This window comes from Mixophyes fleayi, chromosome 4, assembly GCF_038048845.1.
Source record: "Mixophyes fleayi isolate aMixFle1 chromosome 4, aMixFle1.hap1, whole genome shotgun sequence".
Taxonomy (NCBI): Eukaryota; Metazoa; Chordata; class Amphibia; order Anura; family Limnodynastidae; genus Mixophyes; species Mixophyes fleayi.
This window is the reverse complement of record NC_134405.1, coordinates 341739829-341765509: the sequence shown is the minus strand read 5'-3', so window position 1 is coordinate 341765509 and position 25681 is coordinate 341739829. Positions and strand designations below refer to the sequence as shown.

General features: G+C 45.6%; 1 protein-coding gene and 1 long non-coding RNA gene across 2 annotated transcripts in view; one reads left to right on the top strand and one right to left on the bottom strand.

Annotated features, from left to right (window-relative positions):
- Positions 1 to 25681, top strand: part of LRTM2 (leucine rich repeat transmembrane protein 2) — a 733960-nt gene that overhangs the window by 322429 nt on the left and 385850 nt on the right. The window lies entirely within an intron of this gene.
- On the bottom strand, positions 5780 to 7566 carry LOC142150328 (uncharacterized). The gene is made up of 3 exons (XR_012691086.1): positions 7516 to 7566; positions 6191 to 6243; positions 5780 to 5826 (listed from the first exon to the last, which is right to left on the bottom strand). It is a non-coding gene; the product is annotated as an uncharacterized LOC142150328 (long non-coding RNA).

Sequence of the window (25681 nt, the reverse complement as noted above, 5' to 3'; positions counted from 1 at the left end):
TTGTAATGAGGTGCGTCCCTTGCCAGGTGCGGCCTTTCCCACTCTGCAAAAGAATTTTAATTTTACACCAGCTCAGAACTGGGAGTACTCAGCCGTCCGCTTTAGTATTCGGAACTTAAACTAGCCCCCTAGTTGGAGCAAGAGATACAGCAGAAAACCAGCGTACTTCTGTGTGCACCTGAGTTTGTCTTGGACATGACTGTACGAGAACACCCTTACTGTATATTGCCTACGTGAGTTCGCCCATTCCCCACCCTGTTCCCTCCCCTAAATCAGTGGCTGTAGTAAGTGTCTTTGCACTCAGAGGTGACTTGGACGTGGCTGCGTTCTATTGCGTACCGTCCGGGTCTGGGCAAGCGCAGGGTATTTTCTGCTGACGATAGCACCCATTTGCGGGATACGTTCCTTAATGACTCAAACCTAAGGTGTGCATTGAATGAGGCACCTGATTGGACCTGAATCACAGCTATCAATTTAGATGCTTCATTTTTATCCACATTACTGACCATAGGAGATGGAATACCCTGGACAACTGCATTCCTCTGTACTGAAAACAGTCTTCCTTCCCTAGCTTCACTTCCAGAACCCAAGTCCCCTGGAATCTGCCATAATCCACAGACTAGACTAACTTTAGAGAGTCGCAGACATATGCTCACATTGAAACAGTGTAATAGTCACAAACAGTCTGGGGTATCTGCAGTATGCATGACCAGTATCCTTGAAGAAGAGGGGCAAGTGTGGCATTTGGAGGGGGGATTTGAAATGTAAATGGTGTCGTAAAATGATCACAAAGGAAAACACATGATATTCATTTTTCCTATTTTGCCATCTCTTTTTGGCTATTAAAAGTATTTACCACTTTGAGATTTTTACACATTTTACTTTCTAACATCATAGAATCATAATGGATTTATCCCAGAATCCCTACCACTGATAAAAACATAACAGTCCACAATGCCAAAACAAAATAGCTAAACATTTTTCTTAAGTAATTACAAATATAAAACGGACAACGATTGCTTGAGCATTTTGCCCAAGTAAACCCTGCTGTAATTAGTTGTCTTTAGAGGTCACATAAGTAATTGGATCCCACCTGTGTACAATTAGTGTTTCACGTAATCTGAAAATAAACACACGTGTCTGTGAGAGGTCCTACAGTTGGTCAAAGCTTCATCATGAAGTTCAAAGAAAATTCAAATAGAACATGTTAATGATCAGCACTGGTCAAAGGAGGTTATAATGAGATTTCCAAACTGTTTACCATCCCCCAGAGCACTATCACATCCATCATAAAGAAATTAAGATAATGTGGCACAACTGTGAATTTGTCTAGAACAAAACTGAATATCCCTCCGAGAAGGGCACTTGTCAGGGTACCCACCAAGAGGAGCCTGGCAGCTCTGTCAGTTTGGATTTCCATTGCAGAGTTGATAGAAACTATCCATAGGACAACAGTAGCCTGGCTACATGAAATCTTGCCTAGAATTTGTCTGAAAGCATGGGGAAGATCTTTATACCAAGTGGAGAAAGATTATCTGTCCTGATGAGACCAAGATTGAACGCTTGGCTTCAATGCTAGGCAGAAATCTAACGCAGCACGTGATTCCAAAAGAACGATCCCTACATTGAATCATGCTGGTGGTATAATGTTATGGGATTTTTCCTCTGCATCAAGGACTGGAAAACTTGATAAAATCGAGGGCAAATTGAGTGGACTAAGATGTAGCCAAATCTTGCAGAAAAATCTGCTGCAGTCAACAGCCGGTCAGTGAGCCGAAGCGTACAGCAAATGCCACATTGGAGTGGCTTAAATACCGAGCAAATCATTGTTCCAGAGTAGCCCGGTCAAAGCTAAGTCACATTCCCAATCTGTGGAATGGTTTGAAAATTTCCCACCAAGGGTCCTCTTGTAACCGAAAATGACAAAGCAGAATTGGCGAAAATTGCAGTTTCTTGGTGTGCAAAGCAGGTAGAAGATTGCCCAAATATACTCACAGCTTAAATTCCTGCTAAATGAGCTTCTACCAAGTATAAAAATAAGGATGTGAATATATATGCAACCAGTCATTTTTTTTTGCAATTATTTAAACTAAAGCTTTAGAGATGTATTTTATATTTGTTAAATGTATTTAGATCGGTGTTAAGAATTAGCATATAAATTCATTTTGATTACATAATATAAGAGAAGAAAATAAAATAAAATGGGAAGAGTGGGGGAGGGGGTGAACACTTTTATATAACACTGTATATAACAGACACACATTAATGGTATATATGGGTCCTGATTAGTATAATTTACAAATAGCATTATAAAGTAAATATTCAATTTTCACTCTGCATCTTTTGAACAATGTTTCATGATTTGGGGGGATTTCGATCATCTGTAATAACTCCCCAATGAAGAGCAATAAAATGAGTTCGAAATGTTCTTGTTCCACCTCAACTCTCATAGCGCATCGATTTCTGGCCGCAGGAAACGTATAAATGATGTGACAGTAAAAGCTACTTAAATAGAGAAGGTTGGTTCTCCCAGGTTTTGTAAGTTACTCAGTATTGTTTAATCGGAAACATATGAAAAAGGGTCGACGCTTGATGTTCCCCTTTGGAAAGTAGCAGGGATGAAAGAAAACACCTCTTGTCTGGTCAACCAAGTTATTAAGTACAGTCCATCGTTATACAGCGATCTACATTACAATGAAAGCACTGGCTAAACATACACTAGGAGGTCTTGGTGAAGTTTGATTTCACATGATTGCCCTTTTGTGCATATAATTTACATATAAAACTGTTCTCTCTGTACTGTTAGCCATTATGCAATATGTTATTTTGTTATTATAATTATAACTGGGCTTGTTCATCAAAGGGTTTTTAGCTGACAGGAGTTGAACCCAGTGCGGTTTTCTGCTGCTGCAGCCCATGCATTTCCAGGCTCTACGCGCTGTGCAGTCAGACATGCCCCTCTGCCTACCACCGCTATAACACATTGGTTATTTGAGTTACTGACGCCTCCCTGTCAGCTTGAACCATTGCGCACCGTTCTCTGTAAACTCCAGAGGGGATCAGCATTTTCTGAGATGATCAAACCACCCGGTCTGGCATCAACAATCATTCCACGATCAAATTCACTTGGATCACTTTTCTTCCCCATTTTGGTGTTTGGTCTGAACAACAACTGAACCTTTACAGCCTGTCTGCATGCTTTTATGATTGTGTTGCTGCCACATGATTGGCTGATTAGATATTTGCATTAACGAGCAGGTACACAGGTGCTTCTTGGCCTTTTGGCTAAGAGTAGGTGTACATGCCCATGGATGCAGTGGGGCTTAAAGACACCCCCCTGTAGGCGATGGGCCGTCACCTGGTCCTCTGGCCAAGAGGCCGGCTGCCTGGAGCCCGAGTTGCTACATGCCCAAAATTGCATTGTGGAGAAAGAGGCACCTGTGCACAGAGTAAGGCCCTCTGCACCTTTAATTTTCAGGCAGCACCATTTTTTTCGCCCTAGCCTGTTGGCCGAGTGCAAGCATCATTTTTATATTTCCGTCCGAAAGGCTGAGGCCTTATGGCACTTATTTATTTATTTATTTATTACACTTGGTACCAAGCACTCTTTTGATTATGTGTCTTTGTTTTTGCCACATTTGGTAGGGGTTTGGGTATAGGATCTTATGGGCGACCCTCTTTCCCCAAGTCATCTGAGGCTCCCTTCTTTTGGAGGGAGCCTTTTATGTCGGTGATATAAAGGGGCCCTCCCTAGCTTCAGCAAAGGAGGGACTGAAGATCTCCCTTTTTTTCCCTCTCTGGGGCCTTTTGGCTTCTACAGGATGGGGAGGCACAGGGTCCTTTCCCTTTTGGGAAGGGTCCAAAGTCCCAATTCCCCAGCACAGTTTGCACTGCGCCGGGTGATTCCGAGTCATGTACCTCGGAAATAAAAAAAAATAATAATAAAAAAAGAGTAGGGTGGTATTGGTTCACATTATGAGAGGGGGTCTCCATGCTCATTGCCCCCCCCCTGCTCTAGTGGGTGCCTGCTTCTAGCTGTAGCGCTGGTTAATGATTGGGGAAAGGAACTTCTTTAAAGAAATGTATATCTATATATTTAATTAGACATTGTAACAATAAATGACAGTATGAAAGAAACAGTACTAGACTCTGGTTCAATGGGTTTATTGCGAGACCCTGTAGATGGTATGGATCTCCTGTGCGAGCTCCTGAAGATGGTATGGATCTCCTGTGCGAGCTCCTGAAGAGGGTATGGATCTCCTGTGCGAGATCCTGCAGATGGTATGGATCTCCTGTGCGAGCTCCTGCAGATGGTATGGATCTCCTGTGCGAGCTCCTGCAGATGGTATGGATCTCCTATGCTGGTGCAGATGTTTTAGAGGGAGGTGCAGAAAGTATAGGGTGCTGGGTCTTCTACCCGGTTGGTCTGACTCACAGGTCCAGTTCTTACCTTAGTCATCTGATACGGTGTAGATGTCCTGCTGCAAGGAAGCAGTGACCAACAGGAGAGGTCGTCACTCTCTGTAGAGATCCATACGTCCCAGCTGGAGCTGGAACGAATGGGTCTCTACAGAGAGCGACAACCTCTCCTGTTGGTCACTGCCTCCTTGCAGCAGGACATCTACACCGTATGGACTGGGGGACAAGGAGTAGACCAACCAGGTAGAGGAGCCTGCACCCTTTCTCCTGATGGGACAAGCTATTATATGGGAACTGGGCCCTCAACCTTGATAGCAAGGTAGGGCCTCAGGATTAACTCCATAGTCTCCATCATCCCTCTTGTGCAGCTCCTGCAGTTGGTGGTAACGGTCGCGTATGTCTGCAGGAGCACATAGAAGAGCAGGAGCAGAATGCCAGACAGGAGCAGCAGCTTGCAGGACCAGCGCATGAGATTGCATATGATGTTAAATAGCAATCTGAAAGAGAAACTATGTTATAGCGATGAACAGTTGCAATCATTTTGAAATAATAATAGGAGAATAATTTACCTCAGTCCTGCAATGCTGCTCCTTTTCTGCTCTTTACGTTTTACAGCACTTTTCATCTGTAGTTGCCGCTCCTAAAGGAAAATCAGTGGTGGGATTATGAGGAGTACGACACAAGATCAGCCACTGAAGTTAGGGAAGTCAGAGTTGGCCGGCCATGCTACGATATTGACCATTTGGTCCCATATTGCAGCAAGTTGCCCCAAAATGAACAGCACATTATTTGCTAATAATCCAATTGAAATCAACTAGTTCAATATCCTGCATAGTTAGGTGTTTCTGGTCATCATACAACTGTACTAACAGACCCTAGTGTAAGCCAGAGGTAAACTGGCTGCTTGGTCAGAGTGCCTGGATCTTGGCCACAATTTTGTTGATGGTGGTCTTGCTGCAATGTACGCCCAGCTTAGAGAGCTTACAGCCTGTAGGGAAAAGAAAAAGAAGTCCTTCCTCATGGTAATGACTGTAACCACCAGGTATCATGCTAATCACTGCCATTGCTGGCCTCCTGCTCCACGTCAATGCACTATACTAGTGAGAGCTCTGGTGTGGTGCAGGAGACCTGGTGAGGTAGGGTCAGAGCATGTATGTTATTAGCACACTGAGCGTCTTAGCTATCTGTCCCTCTCCTGGGATGGGAACCTTTCTTTCTGATAGAAGATGTTTAGTAGTAACAAAAGATGACCTGTGACAGAGGTGGCAGGTACAAATGTCTTACTGCTGACAGTAAATATGATCTCACTTTATATAACATAGAGGAAGGGGCTGATGACATGGACTCACCAGTTCAGCCTTCACAATCTCTGCAGGATCTTCCGCAGCCTCCTCCACAGGTTTCATCCTGAAGGACCAGAAAATATTATTATTTAATCTTATGTCTTCTATTCACAAGAGTTACTGACACAGTCCATGGTCATAGTTCCTATCTGGAGGTTTCTCTTATACGATTTTTTTAATGTAGGATGAGCAACAATTTAACAGTATATAATAGATATTTCTGGAGTTTTTAGAAAATTACAGACAGAGCCTGAATGCAATTAATAGAACAGTATAGACAGATCCTGTCTGGAGTCACCAGTACAGGACTTAAAGACTTCCTGATATTTCTATTGCAGTATGGACAGCACTGATTATATACACAAATGTTCCTCTTTAGAACCGTATAGAATGTATGTGTACATGGAATAAACCATATAGATACTAACAGAGAAGGTGCTTCTGGCTGCGGCTGCCACTCCCGCAGGTTCCTGTTGATAATCTAGGGAAAGAGACACATTGTGAAATAAATTATACACAACAAATCTTTAGGACAAGTTCCATGGGACTCGGATAAGCCGGCCACAGTCTGTCCCCGCAGGTTATTACCAGGTTACTATACATTTTACAGCAGAACGAGAGAAAATAATTTAATGGAAAAATTAACAAATTGGTCTTAATAAAAAAATATATATTTTGATTTGGTCTAGAAATTTGTCTTGAAGAGTTCATTTAGCAGCAACTTATATAGAACATGAAACAAGAACCCACTCTGATATTATGCAGGATTACAACCATATAAATATCACTCAGGTCAGACATTCAGTATGATCTCTATATCTGATATATCAGATACTGGAACGTGGACCTATTGTGGGACAACCAATCCAGACTATGAAAAATGTTTCGCCATTGATTACACAAAAACTTTAAGCGACAAGTCCCTGTCTGTGCTGTGACGCCCCGTCCTCCTTAACGCTTTATAATTTTTGCTGGTTTTTCAGCAACTTGTTGTCACTGACTAATCCTAGTTTCCCCATTGGCCAAACTAAACTAAACGTATCCCGTGTTTTAGGTGGGTAATCACTGTCACCACCAAGCTCCATCACCAGCCTACCAGGAGCAGCTTACACTTCTCGGGGGTGTAGCTGCTGCAGCACCTCTTTGCTGGTTGCTAAAACCTTCAGACCGTTTACATTGGATTGGTACTGCCGGGTAGCTGAACGCAGGTAGACAGGAGATGGAATAAATGGTAAGTTGTTGGTCCCAGGACACAGCTGGATCTTATAGATGGAGCAGAATATCTCTCACCCAGACTGACATTATTTTGTCCCTGATGTCTAGCACCATCTACACTGGGCCCCGCAGATCTCTACTGGACCACTGGGTGAGTGGAATCCATAAGTGTTATACACAGAGGTGGATGTGGGGGTGTATATGGGGGTATCGCCATATCGCCACTTCTCCTACTGTTTATACATAAATACATTACACATTTACATGTCTGTACACTTTACACTGGGCACACATGTAATAAACACAATAAAATATTTCCGGCAGCAAAGCACCTGCTCCTCCATCCCGCCCGGCTATCAGTTACTACATACATGAGTCCATGTTATTTACTGGTCACACAGCTGTGTCATGTTCTCTCCACCTATGAACTGAGTGCCGTGTAAAATGTACCCTCAGCTCTGAAGTGACGGCACCACGGGTACTGTAAGCAAAGCCACCCCCTGAGCGCCACCTCTTTATAGTAACTGTTATACTGTACCTCCTGCTCTGTGGCCAGCAGCCGCAGCCTGGTGAGCCTATTCTTCAGGAGATCATTCTCCCTCATGTAGCTGCTGAGCTGCAATATAGAGAGAATTACATTTAGATCTGAGTATATGAATACGTAGCGCACACCATATTGTATATTTGTGTAACACATTGTGTAGTGCCCTCTCCTCGCACAAAGGGGCTTATTTGCAGGGTACGGTTATGTTGCTGCGCCGCTGTGTCCAAGTTTCTAGGAGGCTTTGATTTGTACCATAAATCAGACTATAAATGAACAGAATAAGTGCGGATCGTTCCCTGTCACTCTATAACATTATTTGGCAAACAGAAGACTACGTTGGGGATTTTTTGGACGGAGTAAACGTAAGACCACCTGGATGTCCTCTATTTTATTAAATAAATGACAGAATTTGACCAATTTTACTGTAACACTGTTTTACTGTAGAATTTTACTGTACAACTATTATTATATCTGGAGTTCTGTAGCACATTCTGATGTGATATTATATAAATATCTACTTATAAATCACTGCAGCCATTTATTCCAGAAATTATGACTTTTTTATGCTAGTAAGGCCCAATGTGGGCATTAGATGGAGGAGACAGATTCAGCCGACTGTCTTGTAGGATAACGAGAACGATGGGCCCTGATACAATACCAGTTAGGACACTGAGGCAATAATCCAGAGGACAGAGCGTCTCCATGCAAACTACTGTGGAAGACCTTGAAAAGAGATAAATAAAGCTCTGGGTTGAGAGCATAGTTAGTTGTCTACTCTCCCGAAATTTTCCGGGAGGCTCCCAAATTTCGTGGAGTCCTCCAAAGCTCTCGGAAGAGTAGGCAAACCTCCCGGGCCTTGAATTTCTGTATTTTATAGTAGGGGCGGGGCTATAGTGACGTAACGACATCGCAACGCCTCCTGCTACCCTCAGTCACATGATCTGTACTCTGGATCTCCTGGATTACAGATTTAAAAAGTAGGCAAGTATGGTTGAGAGTGTTTATGTTCTATGAAATTGGGAGATATTACTACTTAATGTGTTTATATGAATACACCCGGGGTGATTGCTAGGTATATAATACACCCGGGGTGATTGCTGGGTATATAATACACCCGGGGTGATTGCTGGGTATATAATACACCCGGGGTGATTGCTGGGTATATAATACACCCGGGGTGATTGCTGGGTATATAATACACCCGGGGTGATTGCTGGGTATATAATACACCCGGGGTGATTGCTGGGTATATAATACACCCGGGGTGATTACTGGGTATATAATACACCCGGGGTGATTGCTGGGTATATAATACACCCGGGGTGATTGCTGGGTATATAATACACCCGGGGTGATTGCTGGGTATATAATACACCCGGGGTGATTACTGGGTATATAATACACCCGGGGTGATTACTGGGTATATAATACACCCGGGGTTATTGCTGGGTATATAATACACCTGGGGTGATTGCTGGGTATATAATACACCCGGGGTGATTGCTGGGTATATAATACACCCACGGTGATTGCTGGGTATATAATACACCCGGGGTGATTGCTGGGTATATAATACACCCGGGGTGATTGCTGGGTATATAATACACCCACGGTGATTGCTGTATATACTACAGTAATAAAGTGTGTGAACAAAGCTTCAGTTTTGGTCTTATGGGACACTTGCGAGGAGAGAGTGCACCACGGCTGTGACTATCATCACATTGGAATATTAAGTGATATAATGATGGACTGACCAGGCTTGATAGCAGCTCCTCTCTTCCTTCAAGGATGTCGCATTTTCTCTCCTGTCCAGGGAATAATGCAGATATAAGGTCAGTTTTAGAGTGTGAGAGAGAAATAAGAGAGAAAGAGAGACAGAGAGAGAGAGAGTGACAGAGGGAGAGAGAGAGAGAGAGAGAGAGAGACAGAGGGTGAGAGAGAGACAGAGGGTGAGAGAGAGAGAGACAGAGATGGAGAAAGAGAGAGAGTGACAGACAGTGAGAGAGAGACAGATAAATGTATGTCACACTTTCCGTACTTTTATTTTTCAGTACAGACAGTGGGCATCACATTATTAATCCCGTCTATAATGTGAATAGTAGGAAACTGAATCTGTACCGTGAGTCAGTTTCCAGCCGTTCGCATGGTGAGGGATATTAACCTTTTAGTGTCCCACTGCCACGCGGATGTCGGAGCAGGAACTGATGTGAATGTATATAGTCTCCGTAAGAGTAATGTGTATATGTTGCCGCTATATATATATATATATATATATATGTATATATATAAATATATAAAGCGCTCCTGAAAGCTGGAGGCTACACATGAAGCGTGGGATCATGCACAATGACATGTCACACACATGGTTCATAGTATCACAATGGCCATATTCCAATCATACCTCCCAGATGTCCTGATTTAGGTGGGACAGTCACGAATTGACGCCACTGTGCCGCCATTCCACCAGTCGGCACGTTTGTCCCCAGACAAGTTGGGGGGTTTGTTAGAGAAGGGGAATTGGAGACAGCCTAATGCTTCAGAAGCGCTTAGCACGGCCCCAGAGACCGTCACACGCCCCTCAGCCTGGCATGACCACACCGTGTTGTGATTACCTCTGTATGTGTATGTTTGTATGTATACAAATGGTTATAGATAGTTGTCATACCAACTGCTGCTTGATCCACAGTTCTTCTGCCTCCACTTGCCGGCTCTCCCCCAGTTGTTTCCACAGGGTCTCAAGCTCAATATTATTCGACCTGGATAGACAAGTAGAGAATACATTCTTATTTACCTGCTTATTTAATATACACCAGTGCCAGACAAACAGCCAGGCATAGTCCGATCGGTGAGCAACAGGAAACGGGATCCATGGCTACAAATAACAATCAGTTACAGGTTGTGAGTGTGACAACTATGGGGGGAGGGCCCTTGACAACACCACTAGAACTTTGAAAAAAAATCCCACCCCGACCATAATAAGGGATTTCCTGTTTCAGCCGTTACAGGCATCACAGGACGCACCAGATTGGGTGAGTGCAGGTACGTTTCATTTTTTTCTTTTATTATAATATAATTTTAGCTTTTTGTGGCGTTATCACTTTAATGTCTGCTGATAATACAAATGTTTCCCCTTTGCGATAAGATGATAGCAGGGTTCAGAAACAGCACGTAATAGAAATCATCTCTGTAAAGAGCGAATGATGGAATATTTACATTTAATTATTCACATTCAATGCAGTTTAAAATGTGCAACATAAAATAAAACAAATATTTAAACTTACATACAGGAAAGGAGAATCTACACTGGGCAGTGGGCTATATATTATTATCAGGGAGAGGACAGGTCACTGCCTCCCACAACTTCCACAAAATCATCTAATTAAATACTCTGTGCTGCTGGGGCACCTGCTCCTTCTACTATATAACTCTCAGTCTGTGGCTTCCTGCTGCCTCCATTCCCATCCACACATCATGTCACTGCCCCTGTCACATGCAGTCCTGTCCTCACTGACACATCACTCATCTCCTGATATACTCTGTGCTGTGCTCTAAACATTAACAGGTTCTCTCATACTTATCACATGCACCTTCACAATTAGACCTCACCTCATAACTCCTGTAAACAGCTTTCAATAGAGAGACTTATGAAAAACACAGCTGTGTGTTTGACTTCTTCGCTCTCTCTGAGCTGCCTCTCTGCACTGTCCCTGGGCAGTGTGGTCACTCACTATGATGTCAAGTGCGTGATGTCACAGTGCGTCATGTCACCAGGGCCTGTTGAAAGAGGCAGACCTGATAAAATAGGGACACTGCTGTGGCAAATTATAATGGGGGGTGTTTAAGAGCTGCCCATCCAAGCTCAGTTGTGTAAGAATGACCTTGGAGTGTGGAGCTCAGCCTGTGTTCCAATGAACATGCGGATATGTTCTTAATGTGGGCAGCACGGTGGCTTAGTGGTTAGCACTTCTGCCTCACAGTTCTGGGGCCCAATGGGGCAGGGACTGATGTGAGTGAGTTCTCTGTACATTGCTGTGGAATCAGTGGCGCTATATAAATAAATGGTGATGATGATGAATGTTCATTGTTGAATATATGGAATATATATCATAGGTGAAGGGGTTGCTGTATTTCCTGATGACAATTAAGGTCCAGGAAGGGCCCACAGTACATTTTATGGAATTCAGAGTGAGACACATGGAGTGGGGTGACGTTATCTCCACCCAGAGTCCACAGGGTTTAATCCACCACATTAGAGAACTCTATATGGGCCCATTTCCAAAGAGGAAGGACAACTATGGCCTTACCCATATGCCCCGGCAGTCCCTGGTTATGTAGAACAGTCCCCACCAGAGTCATGGCTGCGTAGATAGGGGGCGCAGTTAGTTTTATCACGAGGAAAGCAGAAGGAATGATTATCAATGATTGGGGAGCGGGGATGTCTGACAATAAACATTGTTTACAAACTGCAGACTATGTGGGGTGTAATACATTTCCATTTGTCCCCCTTCACATAAGAACACTCCTACAGTGCTCCATTTATTCTGAGTTTTGGAACTGCCCCTATAAAAGCACTGTTTTCAGGTATACAGATTCACCTGTGTAAGGTGGAGAGAGAAACATCCAAACTTGTAACACATAACTAACCCCCCCCCCCCCTCCCTATTCATTAATTTCCACTACTTTTACATCCTTCGCCTAATATACTGCACGATGGCTCAGTGGTTAGCACTTCTGCCTCACAGCACTGTGGTCATGAGTTCAATTCCCGACCATGACCTTATCTGTGAGGAGTTTGTATGTTCTCCCCGTGTTTGAGTGGGTTTCCTCCAGGTGCTCCGGTTTCCTCCCACACTCCAAAAACATACTAGTAGGTTAATTGGCTGCTAACAAATTATTGACCCTAGTCTGCCTGTGTGTTATGGATTTAGACTGTAAGCTCCAATGGGGCAGGGACTGATGTGAGTGAGTTCTCTGTACAGCGCTGCGGAATTAGTGGCGCTATATAAATAAATAAATGGTGATGATGATGATATACTGCTCTGTTTAGACTTCTATATAATGTCAGACATTGCTGCTTTTTCTACCTCGCTTCTGGCAGACCCGGGGGCAGCTTGATGCTGGATTTCATTCCGTCTAGCAGAGGCAGCTTACTGGGGAAAACAGGTGCTTAATAATGATAATAATAATGAAAACGTGTTCTCACCATTAATGTAAATGTGCTAAACATGGACTTCTGAGTCCTTCTTGATGGTCATACCTGGAAACCGGAGCACCCAGAGGGTAGAACATACAAACTTCACACAGATAAGGCCCTGGATGGGAATTGAACTCATGAGCCCAGCGCTGATCATCATCATCAACATTTATTTATATAGCGCCAGCAAATTCCGTAGCGCTTTACAATTGGGAACAAACATTAATAAGACAATACTGGGTAATACATACATACAGAGAGGTAAGAGAACCCTGCTCGAAAGCTTACAATCTATAGGACAATGGGAGTTAGAAACACAAGGGCATGTGCTACATCATATTGCACAATGGACCAGCCAGACTGCAAAGGTAAAAGTACTGAGTGGGCTGTGTGTGTTGCAATGTTGGTCAGAAGGTTGTTGTCTTGCGTTAGCAGTGTAGAGGATGGTAATAGGGTAATCTAGGGAAATTAAGATGATGGTTGAGGAATATCATAACCTTGTCTGAAGAGGTGGGTTTTCAGTGAACGCTTGAAGGTTTGAAGACTAGAGGAAGTCTTACTGTGCGTGGAAGGGAATTCCACAAAGTGGGTGCAGCCCGGAAAAAATCCTGTAACCGAGAATGGGAGGATGTGAGGAGAGTGGAGGAGAGACGTAGATCTTGTGCAGAACGTAGGTATCGAGTAGGGAGATATTTTGAGACAAGTGAGGAAATGTATGTCGGTGCAATTTTGTTGATGGCCTTGTATGTTAGTAGAAGAATTTTATATTGAATTCGTTGAAATACAGGCAGCCAATGTAGAGACTGACAGAGTGGCTCAGCAGAGGAATAACGGTTTGTAAGGAAAATCAATCTAGCCGTTGCGTGCAAAATAGATTGTAGGGGTTCAAGTCTGACTTTGGGAAGACCAGTAAGGAGGGAATTGCAATAGTCGATGCGGGAGATGATGAGTGCATGAATTAATGTTTTTGTGGTGTCTTGCGTCAGATATGTGCGTATTCTGGAAATGTTCTTTAGGTGTATGTAACATGATTTAGATATAGAGTTGATGTGGGGAATAAACGACAGTTGTGAATCAAGGATTACACCTAGGCAACAAGCTTGCGGGGTGGGATTTATATTCATGTTATCAACAGAAATAGAAATGTCAGGCAGGAAGCTTCTGTTTTTGGGTGGGAATATTATTAACTCAGTTTTTGAAAGATTGAGTTTGAGTTGGCGAGAAGACATCCAAGATGAAATGGCAGAAAGACAGTCAGTAACGCGAGACAACACAGATGGTGAAAGATCAGGAGAGGATAGATAAATTTGTGTATCATCCGCATAGAGTTGATACTGAAATCCAAAGGAGCTTATTAGTTTTCCAAGAGAAGTGGTGTAGATAGAGAATAGCAGAGGACCTAGGACTGAGCCTTGTGGAACTCCAACTGATAGGTGTTAGGAACCCCTCCAGCCGACACAACATAGCCCGGAGTCTACTCTGCCAGTCAGGTGCTCACTGGAGCCCCTGATGGTGGGGACAGACTGGGCTGCAGACTGACAGAGGGTCGTGAAGTGTGCACCGGCTGGGGAGAACCCAGGCAAGCGGAGTGGAATCCAAGCAGAGGTCAGGGGCCGGCAGCAGACAACAGTACGAATATACAAGCTGAGGTCAGGGGTCACGAGCAGACAGGAAGGTCGGTATTCAAGCCAGAGGTCAGGGTCACGAGATTCACAAGCAAAGTCCAAATCTAAGCTAAGGGTCATACACGGGTAACAGTCCAACAGGTTTTCACCGATTTCAGGCAGCAGCAGAAACAGGAGCAGATTAAGCAGACAGGAACTGGACGCTATAACCGGCAGGGAGGCTAAGCCCTCCCTTCCTTATATACAGAGTTTGGCCATTCAGGGCTTAGCCCTGAAATACATCCCAGGTGCGCTACCCAGCTAAATTAGCCCGCAGGCTACACTAGCGCATGCGCCCGGCTGCCTCACTTGCCGGGGCGCATCGATTGTTATACACGGCGTACGGCCGTTACCTTGGCAACGGTCGGGCCCGAAAAACCGGAAGTGACGCCCCGGTCATCATAGGGACGGCCGGGACGTTCACTGACACCGGAAGTGAGTCGCGGCGGTGCCCAAGGCCGCCTCGGCTTCTGACAATAGGAAGCGGAGCAAAGGTGGATCCAGAGAAATTAACACTGAAAGAGCTATTAGATAGGTAGGATGAGAACCAGGATAGGACAGTGCCTTCAAGACCTAGGGATTGTAGCGTTTGTATGAGGAGAGAGTGGTCAACAGTGTCAAATGCAGCAGAGAGATCCAGGAGAATTAGAAGAGAGTATTGATTATTATTTTTTGCTGTGATCAAATCATTGACAACTTTGGTCAGCGCAGTCTCTGTGGAGTGTTGAGAGCGAAAGCCTGACTGAAGAGGAGCCTGACTGAAGAGGATCCAATAGGTTGTTTGCTGTAAGAAAGTGTGTGAGGCGGGAGTAGGCAATTCTCTCGAGAAGCTTTGAAGGGGCATGGGAGCTGGGAGATGGGGGCAGTAATTTATGAGAGAGTTAGGGTCAGAATTCTGTTTTTTTTTAAATGGGAGTAATCACTGCATGCTTGAAAAGTGCTGGAAAAATACTAGTAGAAAGAGATAGATTACAGATTTTAGTTAGAGGGGGAATGAGTACAGGAGACAGGGACATACCAATTTGAGAGGGAATGGGATCAAGAGGACAGGAGGTAGAGTAGGAAGATGAGAAGAGAGTAGAAACTTCCTCTTCATTTATGGCATCAAATGAAGAGAGAGTGTCAGAGGGTGCTACAAAGGAATTGAGCAGATTGCTTGTCAAGGGAGATACCATTTCAAGCCTGATCTTATCAATTTTGTCCTTGAAATAGGAAGCAAGATCCTGTGCACTGATGTTAGTTGGAGGATTTGGGGCAGGAGGATTCAGAAGAGAGTTAAATGTGTTAAAGAGGCGTTTGGGGTTAGAAGCCTGAGCATAGATGAGAGATCGGTAGAATGCTTGTTTAGCAATGTCCAGAGCATTTCTGTAGGAGTGGTAGATATCAGTATATGTTATGAAATCATTAGAGGCACAAGATGTACGCCAGTGACGTTCTGCTTTACAAGAAAGTTTTTGTAGAGTTCGTGTTACTGTAGTGTTCCACGGTTGGCAACGAATTCTACGGGAAATATGTAGTGTCGCTGGAGCCACTTGATCCAGGGTAATTGCTAGGGTTTGATGAAAATGGGGTACTGCCCGATCAGGGGAGGAGAATGTAGAAATTGGGGAGAGAAGGTGTTGGAGAGAGGTGGAAAACTGTTGAAAATCAATAGAGTTGATATTCCTGCGGGTACGAGGAGGCTTGGAAGAGTTTGACACTAGGGAGGGTAAAGAACTGGGGGTGAGCAAGTATCTAATAAGGTGATGATCCGAGAGGGGGAAAGGAGTGTTAAGGAAATCAGAAACTGAGCATAGTCTAGAGAAAACAAGATCAAGACAGTGGCTATCCTGATGAGTAGCGGATTCAATCCACTGGGAGAGGTCAAGTGTGGAGGTTAGAGAGAGTAGTTTGGAAGCAGCATTGGAACGTGGATTAGAAATAGGGATGTTGAAATCACCCATGATGATGGTGGGGATATCAGTAGATAAGAAGTGAGGGAGCCATGCAGAGAAGTGTTCAAGAAATTGATGGTGTGGACTAGAGATGGGCAGGTCCGGTTCTCCGAGAACCGAACCCACCCGAACTTTGGGTATCCGAGTACCGAGCTGAGCAGCTCGGTACGCTCCCGCCCATTCCGAATCCAAATCGAGGCCGAACGTCATTGTGACGTCGTCGGATCTCGGGGCTCGGTTCTCGCGATACTTCAACTTTATAAATACACGCCTCCACAGCAATCCATCGCCATTTGACAGAGGGAGAGAGCAGGGTGTAGTCATAGGCTAATTAGAGCAGGGACAGAGAATACAATATTGTTCTTGCAATTGCTCTAACCAAAATCGCTAGTGCAGAGAGGAGGATAGAGCTTTATTATTTTTTCTTCATATTTGGCACTCCCCAGCGCTTTTGGGGTGTTCCCCATAATTGTGCATAAATATTTCTGGCTGTCAAAAGTCATATCTGTCAGCAGTATCTACTAAATAATTTTTAGCACTCCTCAGTGCTTTTGGGGTGTCCTCCCTAATTGTGCATTAATATTTCTGGCTGTCAAAAGTCATATCTGTCAGCAGTATCTACTAAATAATTTTTAGCACTCCTCAGTGCTTTTGGGGTGTCCTCCCTAATTGTGCATTAATATTTCTGGCTGTCAAAAGTCATATCTGTCAGCAGTATCTACTAAATAATTTTTAGCACTCCTCAGTGCTTTTGGGGTGTCCTCCCTAATTGTGCATTAATATTTCTGGCTGTCAAAAGTCATATCTGTCAGCAGTATCTACTAAATAATTTTTAGCACTCCTCAGTGCTTTTGGGGTGTCCTCCCTAATTGTGCATTAATATTTCTGGCTGTCAAAAGTCATATCTGTCAGCAGTATCTACTAAATAATTTTTAGCACTCCCCAGTGGTTTGCGCTCAGAATGGATTCAAAGCAGTCCACATATGATCTGAATGAGCAACCAGGTTCTGTCACCAGTCCTGATGTTAGTGTTCCCAGTACGTCATCTGGCCAAGGCGATGTCAAACAACAGAGTGTTTTCAAATTAGTGCAAAAAACAAAAACCAAAAAAAAATTTACTGTATTGAAGCGAAAAAGAAGTGTAACTGAGCAAAAGTTAAGTGACGATAAAAAAAAAATTGCAAGCATGCCATTCTACACACGCAGTGGCAAAGAGAGAATGAGGCCTTCACCTTTGGCTATTAGTGGCAGATCCCAAAAAGTTACCCAGCCTACAATTGGTGCACAACTACTGTTACGCGTCAAAGCCGAGCTGCAAGATAACAGTGAGGCATTACAGGAGAATATTTGCTCTGATTCACAAATGACAACAATCCCTGTGGAGAGTCCATCCAACAGTGGGATGTCTAATCGTGAGCATTCTGCTGATGTGTGCCTTAATAGCCCGAGTGTAGCCGGTGATACCCAAATTGAGGATGCCACTTTGGAATTAGAAGAGGATGAGGGGGAGATTTGTGTAGGCGACGAGGGCGCTAATGATGATGTTGATGATTATGATGCAGACAGATACCAAATTGCCTTTCTCAATTTCTATTTATATTCTAGATTATATAACGGCTGAATAGTTTTATATTTTACTCCTAGTGGAGAGAGGATCTGATGCAGACAGATACCAAACTGCCTTTGTCCATTTCAATTTATATTGTACAGTATATAACGGCTGAATTTATTAGTATTTTATACAAGTGGAGGGGGGCCTAGAGAGACAGAAACCAAACTGGCTTTCTCCATGTCAATTAATATTGTACAGTCTATAACGGCTGGATTTTTTGGTATTTTATACAAGTGGAGGGGGGCCTAGAGAGACAGAAACCAAACTGGCTTTCTCCATGTCAATTAATATTGTACAGTCTATAATGGCTGAATTTTTTAGTATTTTATACAAGTGGAGGGGGGCCTAGAGAGACAGAAACCAAACTGGCTTTCTCCATGTCAATTAATATTGTACAGTCTATAATGGCTGAATTTTTTAGTATTTTATACAAGTGGAGGGGGGCCTTGAGAGACAGAAACCAAACTGGCTTTTTCCATTTCTTCACATATTTAACTATAAGTGTAGGGTGTAATATACATTCAAAGACGATGGCTGCATTGCCAATATGCATAGATGGAGAGGAAGACAATCTGTTTTGTGTGTAGAATAGGCCTACCAACTAAGAATTAAACTGTTTTTTTGGATGATTTATTACCTCAACAATTAGATTACTTGTCTCTAAAACAGTTGGAGCACTCAATTGGGTTAATTTAGGCCCAAAAACATGGATTTTCCAAAAAAATAGCAAAACAAAACCAAACAAAACCAAAACCAAAACCAAAACACGCAATGGCAGTTTTGCAAAACGGGGGTCAGTGACCATCTCTAGTGTGGACCAGGGGGGGCGATAGATGACAGCAACATGCATAGAGAATGGGTTAAAAATCCTAACAGCATGTACTTCAAAAGATGTGAATGTGAGTGATGGGACACTTGGTATAACTGTGAATGTGCACTGTGGGGAGAGAAGTAGTCCAACCCCCCCTCCTTGTCTGCCTCCTGGTCTGTGGGTGTGGGTGAGATGGAGGCCACCATGTGAAAGGGCTGCAGGTGAGGCAGTGTCTGAATGTGTGAGCCATGTTTCTGTTATTGCCAGAAGGTTTAGGGTTGTTTAAGAGGAAGAGATCATGTACGGAGGTAAGTTTGTTACAAACAGAGCGTGCATTCCAAAGGGCATATTTAAAGGACTTTGGAAGAGAGGGGAGACAGGTTATGTGTTTGAGGTTTGCCAGATTTCTGTAGTGTTCAGATATATGTGTGTGGGAGAAGTGAGGGGGACCTGGATTAGGTGATATATCACCAGCTAATAGAAGAAGGAAGGAAGAAAGGTAGGTAAGATGATTGTAAGATGTGTGTCCTTTTAGTTTCTGGCGGCAGGGTGAGGCTGTTAAAGTTATTGAATTTAAATAGGAAAAGAGTTCATGAGTGTTCACTAGAGGTGAGTGAAGTAATGAAGGGGCAATGTGGACAGAGGTGTGTGCTGCAGGATGGGTGAGGGATGATATAGTCCTAAAGATAATGCCATGAAAAGAGATAAAGAAAAATATTTTGGCAAGCATTGGGACTATTAGTCAAATAGCAAAAATGAGGAATTAAATGAATTGCCTAATTGCAATGTCCAGTGTAATCAGATAAGTAGTGCAGAGCTAGGATGCTGCAAATGTAGTGTATTCCTGGATGTCTGGATAGTATAAGGTAATGATGTGGGGAGCCATGTGGGGGAGTGGGTGGAAGTGTTGAATGGAGAGTAATAAAGAGCAGGTAATTGAATAGCTGAGATTTTGCAGAGTCATGGGAGAGGAGAGTGGTTGAAAGACAGTATAATTTCTTCCTACTTGTGATGGGAGACAAAGCTTAAATAAAATTGAAGTACAGTGCTGAGATAGGGGACTGAAATAACTGTAGCATGGGTAGGGAGTGGTTGAGCAAGTAGTACAGCAGTCTGATTAAACAGAGTGGATTTTGCATTGAAAGCAGACTGATAAATAAAACAAACTTTCATGAGATGAGAGGAAAATGAGATCAGAGTCCAAAGCAGTCCTCATGTTGCATGTAGCTTGTAGCCAGGGAGAGTTGAAAACATCAGAGGTGGAATATTGACAAGTGAGGCTATTAGGACGAACGCACTTAAAGGGCGACAGGGTTTGTAACAAGCTGAATGGTGACCTGGTGTGTTTTAACATGGGGTGGGGACCGACCAATGGGGGTTCATGTGGGAGGGACCTTGATAGAATATAGCAGGATGTACTTCCTGCTTTAATTCACTTGCAGCACGAGATCCAGTGGGAGACCCAGCAGCGAGGAAAACGGATAAGTCCCATTTTTTGGTTTATTCATTGTTTTATTTTGTCCTTTCTGCCTATTTCCAGTTGCCTTCAGCGTTCCCCCCTTTATATTTTAACTCCAGCCTTCTGCTTCTCCCCTTTACTTTCTCCTGCCTCACATTCGGCCTGCCCCTCCCTCCCTCCAGCCCCTCATTTACCGTTCCCGCTGTCACCCCCCCCCCCCCCAGTTTTCTTTTAGTTCTTTTCCACCACCTAACAGCATAATGCCCCGTCCCAGGAGAAATGCTCCTCGCCCGGCACGCCTCAGGTCCCCCTCCCCCACCCCCTCCCGCCCCCATCTTCCATCCTCAGCCTCTTCCCTACCAATCCTCGCCCTCACTCCAGACATGCCGCTAAGCGGCGATAACGCCCGGGCCCCCTTGGGATCCTCTCCCGGGCATTCCCCAGCATTTCGCGCCACTAGGCGCAGCGGCGCCCCCTCCTCTCTCCCCCTGGCCGGTACGCGCATGCGCAGAACGCGCGCTCCGTCTCGCCCGGCCAGATCCAGCAGCGCAGCCAGTCCAGATGACATGGCTGCAGGGGCAGCCAGCGGGTCAGTAAGGGAGCTCAGCGGGCAGTCTCAGCAGTCTCAGCAGGTAGCCGGCACCCCCCCTCCCCAGGCTAGCACATCAGGTTTTTTCTCAGCCAGCCCTGTTGAGGATAGGAGCCATTCCCAGTTCAGATTGTGCCCCATCACCCCTCCTGTTGCAGCCCAGGGCTTCAGGTCACGAGGTCATAACCCTCCAGCACCCCACCAATTGCATTTCCCTCCCAGCCCATTCCTGCCCCATAGTAGGGGTGGATCAGCATGGGGGTCACATCATGGCAGAGGTCAAGAGTTCGGCAGGTCCCAGGGTCATACCTCAGGTCACGGGGAGTACCAGCACCATGCGGGGGGGTGGGACACACTTCCTGCCAGGGCCTCAATGGATTTCAGAGACCGGTCCGAGGCGCCTGTATGGCCCTCTTCACACCGGCAACGCCTGTCACCTCCGGCGTCTCGCCCATACATATCACGAAGGGTCTCTTCCCCGGGGAACGTGGCGGGTGGGTTCACCTATGGGGGTCACGGGGTCAGGTCCGATAATATTATAGTCGATTATCACCACTCCAGCGGCGGTAATTTAGGTCCAGGGCCTCTCCCCCCAGGGGGGCGGGCCTCCTCCGGGTTTAGCGATCGGCAACGGAGGCGGGAGGAATTTTCTACGTTCCCTAGCCCTGACCATTTAGCGGCACCTAACCCGTTTGGCGTAGATAGAGACATTAACGCGGCGCGGCGGCGCTTGGACTATTTGCCCAGATCTCAGCTGACTGTTCCCCTTCCCGTTTTAGAGACTACGGTTACAAATCCGGAGACGAGGGTGGGTCGGAACGATCGTTCGGGGTCCGAGTCTCGTGATCCGAGGACGGCAGGGACCAGGGAGGATGCGGTCCGGGACACGTCTGGAGGACAGGTCGCGTCAACAACACTCGGGGAGACGTCTGTCGGTGCTGGGAATGCTGCTCCTGTCGGTGAGTCCATTTCCGTTAACACACATAAATCACACTTGTTGGCATCACCTGTCCTATCTACCAGCAGTGGGTCTTCTGGCTCGGGTGATAGGCCCAGAAAATTAATTAAGTTGTTAGAAACAGAATTGTTAGGAAAACGGAGTAAGCACACACCCCAATCAGGAGTCACAGATCAACCAGCGGCTCGTAGCGAATTGGGGCAGGTAGAATCCCTTGAAATCACACATGGCTTAAGGCCTAGCGTACGGGATAGAATTAGGAGGGGTAAGTACGTGGATATGTACGCGTTAACCGGTGAAGATAAGAAGGCGCTAGAGGCAGCCTGTGAGAGGTCGGGAATGGGGGAGGAGAAATACAGATCCTTCTCTAGATGGGTTAATGCCTTCTCCATTTTCGCTACAATATACCTGGAGACCCGTCCCAACGAGCAAGCGGAGGTATGGAGGTATATGCACCTTATTAGTGGGATGTACGTAAAGGACGGCCCGTTAATTTGGAGGGCATATGACGAGCTTTTCAGGAAGCGGATGAGTGGGCATGAGAGGCTTCCTCTGGGATCGAAAGACATTGACACCTGGCTGGAGTTAATGAGGCCCAGCAATCAGGCCGCAGAGGGTAGCTCAGTCAGGCGGTTTCAAGGGCCGGGGAGGACGCAGAATGTCCTCCCCCCAAAAGGAAGGTGTTATGACTTCAACGCAGGGGCCTGTCAAAGAGGCTCAGCCTGCAGATTTAGACACATTTGCACGTCATGTAGCGGCCATCACCCTGCCGCCGAATGCGCAAAGGCTCGTGGAAGTGGGGGACGGGGAAGAGGCTCTGGCTCAGCTCTGCCGAGTCAAGGGGCCGTCGCCAATTGATTTGGTCGAGCTGGATAAGTGGCTAGGGTGGTTTGATGATAAGGATACTGGGTCCCTTCTCCACGATGGCTTTCATTTTGGCTTTAAACTCCCAGTCCAAGGTAGCGTTTCCTCGGCAGCTCCGGTTAATCTGAAATCGGCGCTCGCTTTCCCAGAAGTATTAGACGAGAAAATAGGGAAGGAGGTTGGTTGGGGTCGCATGATTGGCCCGTTCCGACTTCCTCCTATTCCCAATCTGATTTTGTCCCCAGTAGGTGTAGTTCCCAAAAAAGCAGTAGGAAAGTTTAGATTGATCCAGCACTTGTCTCATCCTGCCGGTCAATCCGTGAATGACGCAATTGACGTTAATCTCAGTTCTGTCAGTTATCAGTCATTCGAATCGGCCCTAGCGCTGGTTCAGGAATGCGGCAGGGGCTCCTTGTTGGCCAAAGTGGATATCGAATCGGCGTTCAGATTGCTACCCCTTCACCCTGAGTCGTATCAATTCATGGGTTTTCGGCATCGTGGTGAATACTACATCGATCGCTGTCTTCCCATGGGTTGTTCGATCTCATGCGCACTGTTCGAGAAATTTAGCGGTTTCTTGCATTGGTGCATTCAAGCCGGGACGGGGTGTCGGTGGATCGCGCATTATCTTGACGACTTCTTGGTTATCGGGCCGCCTGGTACCACGGTTTGTCGAGATACGCTTTTTTCCACGGAGGCCTTGTTTAGGGTGTTAGGCGTTCCCATCGCAGCAGACAAGACGGAGGGCCCAACTACATGTCTCTCATTCCTCGGAATCGAGATTGACATGCTAGCAGGGATCTGCAGGCTTCCAGCAGACAAGGTTACAAAGATGTATGAGGCTATCACAGAAGTGTTAGGGGCAAACGTTAGTTCCCTGAGGTTGATACAGTCCCTGTTAGGGCGGTTCAACTTTGCCTGACGGGTAATCCCCATGGGAAGGGTTTTCTGTAGGAAGCTCCAAAGAGCCACAGCAGGTAGGAGTAGGCCACATGCAGTCATACAACTATCCAAAGTGGTTAGGGAGGATCTTCAGATATGGCTCATTTTCCTTAGGGGTTTCAATGGCAAGCGTATTTGGCCGTCACCTCCAGTAACAAACGGGGAAATCAACTTGTTCACGGACGCTGCTGAGGCATCTGGCTTTGGGGCTTATCTTGATGGACACTGGTGTGCGGATAGATGGCCCGATGATTGGCATAGGGATGGGATCACTAGGAACTTGTTGGTCCTTGAATTATTCCCGATGGTGGTGGCAATTGAATTGTGGGCACCCGTTTTGCGGGGTAGGCACATAGTTTTTTGGTGCGACAATTTGGGGGTGGTCCAGTCCATCAACAAGCAGAGTGCCTCGGCCCAACAGGCAATATTGCTCTTGCGGCACCTAGTTTTGCGCTGTTTGCAGAATGACATTTCATTCAGGGGTAGGCATGTTCCGAGGGTGCAGAATAGCCTAGCAGATGCGTTGTCTCGATTCCACTGGGACAGGTTTCGCAGCCTTGCTCCTCACGCAGACTGTGTTGGTACCCCGTGTCCCCCTTGTGTTTGGCAGATCATCAAGCCGGCATAAGAGGTCTCGCGGAACAAGCGGTAGCTCCCTCCACCCTGAGATCCTATCAGGCGTCATGGAGACGGTGGTCGCTTTTCAGCAGGCAGAAAGAGCAATCCGAGGCAGGTCAGAGAGATGCTATGCTAGCCTTTATGTGGGACAGATATTCCGAAGGGGATTCAAAGACCTCTATGGCATCTACCCTGGCCGGGATATCATTTATGGCCAAGCTGCAGGGTTACCCAGACGTTACCAAAAAATTTTTAATTAATAAGGCCTTGAAGGGTTGGGGGAGAGTCCGTCCTTCTCATAGCGATGCTCGTTTACCAATTACCCTTAACATCCTGGAAGATTTGATATTGAAAGTGGGTTTGGTTACCTCAGACGACTACGAGAAGCTTTTATTTAGTTTGGCTTTTTCCATGGCCTTCTTTGGGGCTTTTCGCATTTCGGAGCTGGTAGCCAGGTCCAGAGGGCATCAAGAGTCCAGTTTGAGAGCAGAACATGTCAGTCTGGGCGAAGGGACCTTAGCCTGCAAAATAGTTAGATCTAAGACTGATCAGAGCGGCAAGGGCTCGTGGGTGCAGTTAGCCCCTCAACAGCTTCATCATATCTGTCCGTTTAGGCTGGGGTCACAGTTTATGAGTAGGAGACCCCAGGCCAATTTGTTTCTGTGTCACAGTAATAGCATTCCTCTGACTAAATATCAATTTGCGGCCATTTTAAAGCGGACCTTACAGTCCCTTAATTTAAACAGTACCCTATACGGGACACACTCATTTAGGATCGGGGCAGCTACATCTGCCGCCTTGGCGGGATCTTCTAACGAAGCTATAAAAGCTCTGGGCCGATGGAAGTCCACGGCTTACAAGTCTTATGTGAGAATTGACAAAGTTATTGATTGAATGTTGTGATGTTTAATCAAGTTGTTTTGATTTCGCAGTTTTTCTTTTCACACTTTCTTTCTCGCCTGAGCCTTCAAACCATCCCATCCCACTTCCCTTACCCATCCCATCTTACCCTCCACTTGGTGGGCTACCCTGGGCTTTTCCGCTCGCCGCTTTAACGCGGGGGCGCGAAGGGATTTTCACCCGGGTTTCCCTGGGCGTAAGTCCAGATTAGTGGTGTGCAGCCGGGGTTTTTCCGGGTGTTGTTTACCTTCGCCTGGGTGGTCTGCTCCCTGTTTGTATCTACCTTCCCTTACCCCCCTTCGTGTTACGTTTTTTCTGTTACAAGCACGTATCCTTCTCATACCTGTATACCAAGCCTGTCTGTCTTCCCAATTTAATGATACCATGCTAACATTGGTTCTCTGATTTCAGGTGATGGTGTTAGAACTAAGATGGTGTGGATCATCGGTCATTCGTTTGTTTTTTGGGCCGCTGGCCACCCCAGGTCTAAAAGTATCCCGAATAGTTGCGGCACGGTGATTAGATGGTGGGGCAAAAGAGGTTTAGGCTGGCAGGACCTTATTCCGTGGTTTGTTAGGCTCATAAAACAACAAGGCCCACCGGACGTTCTGGTTG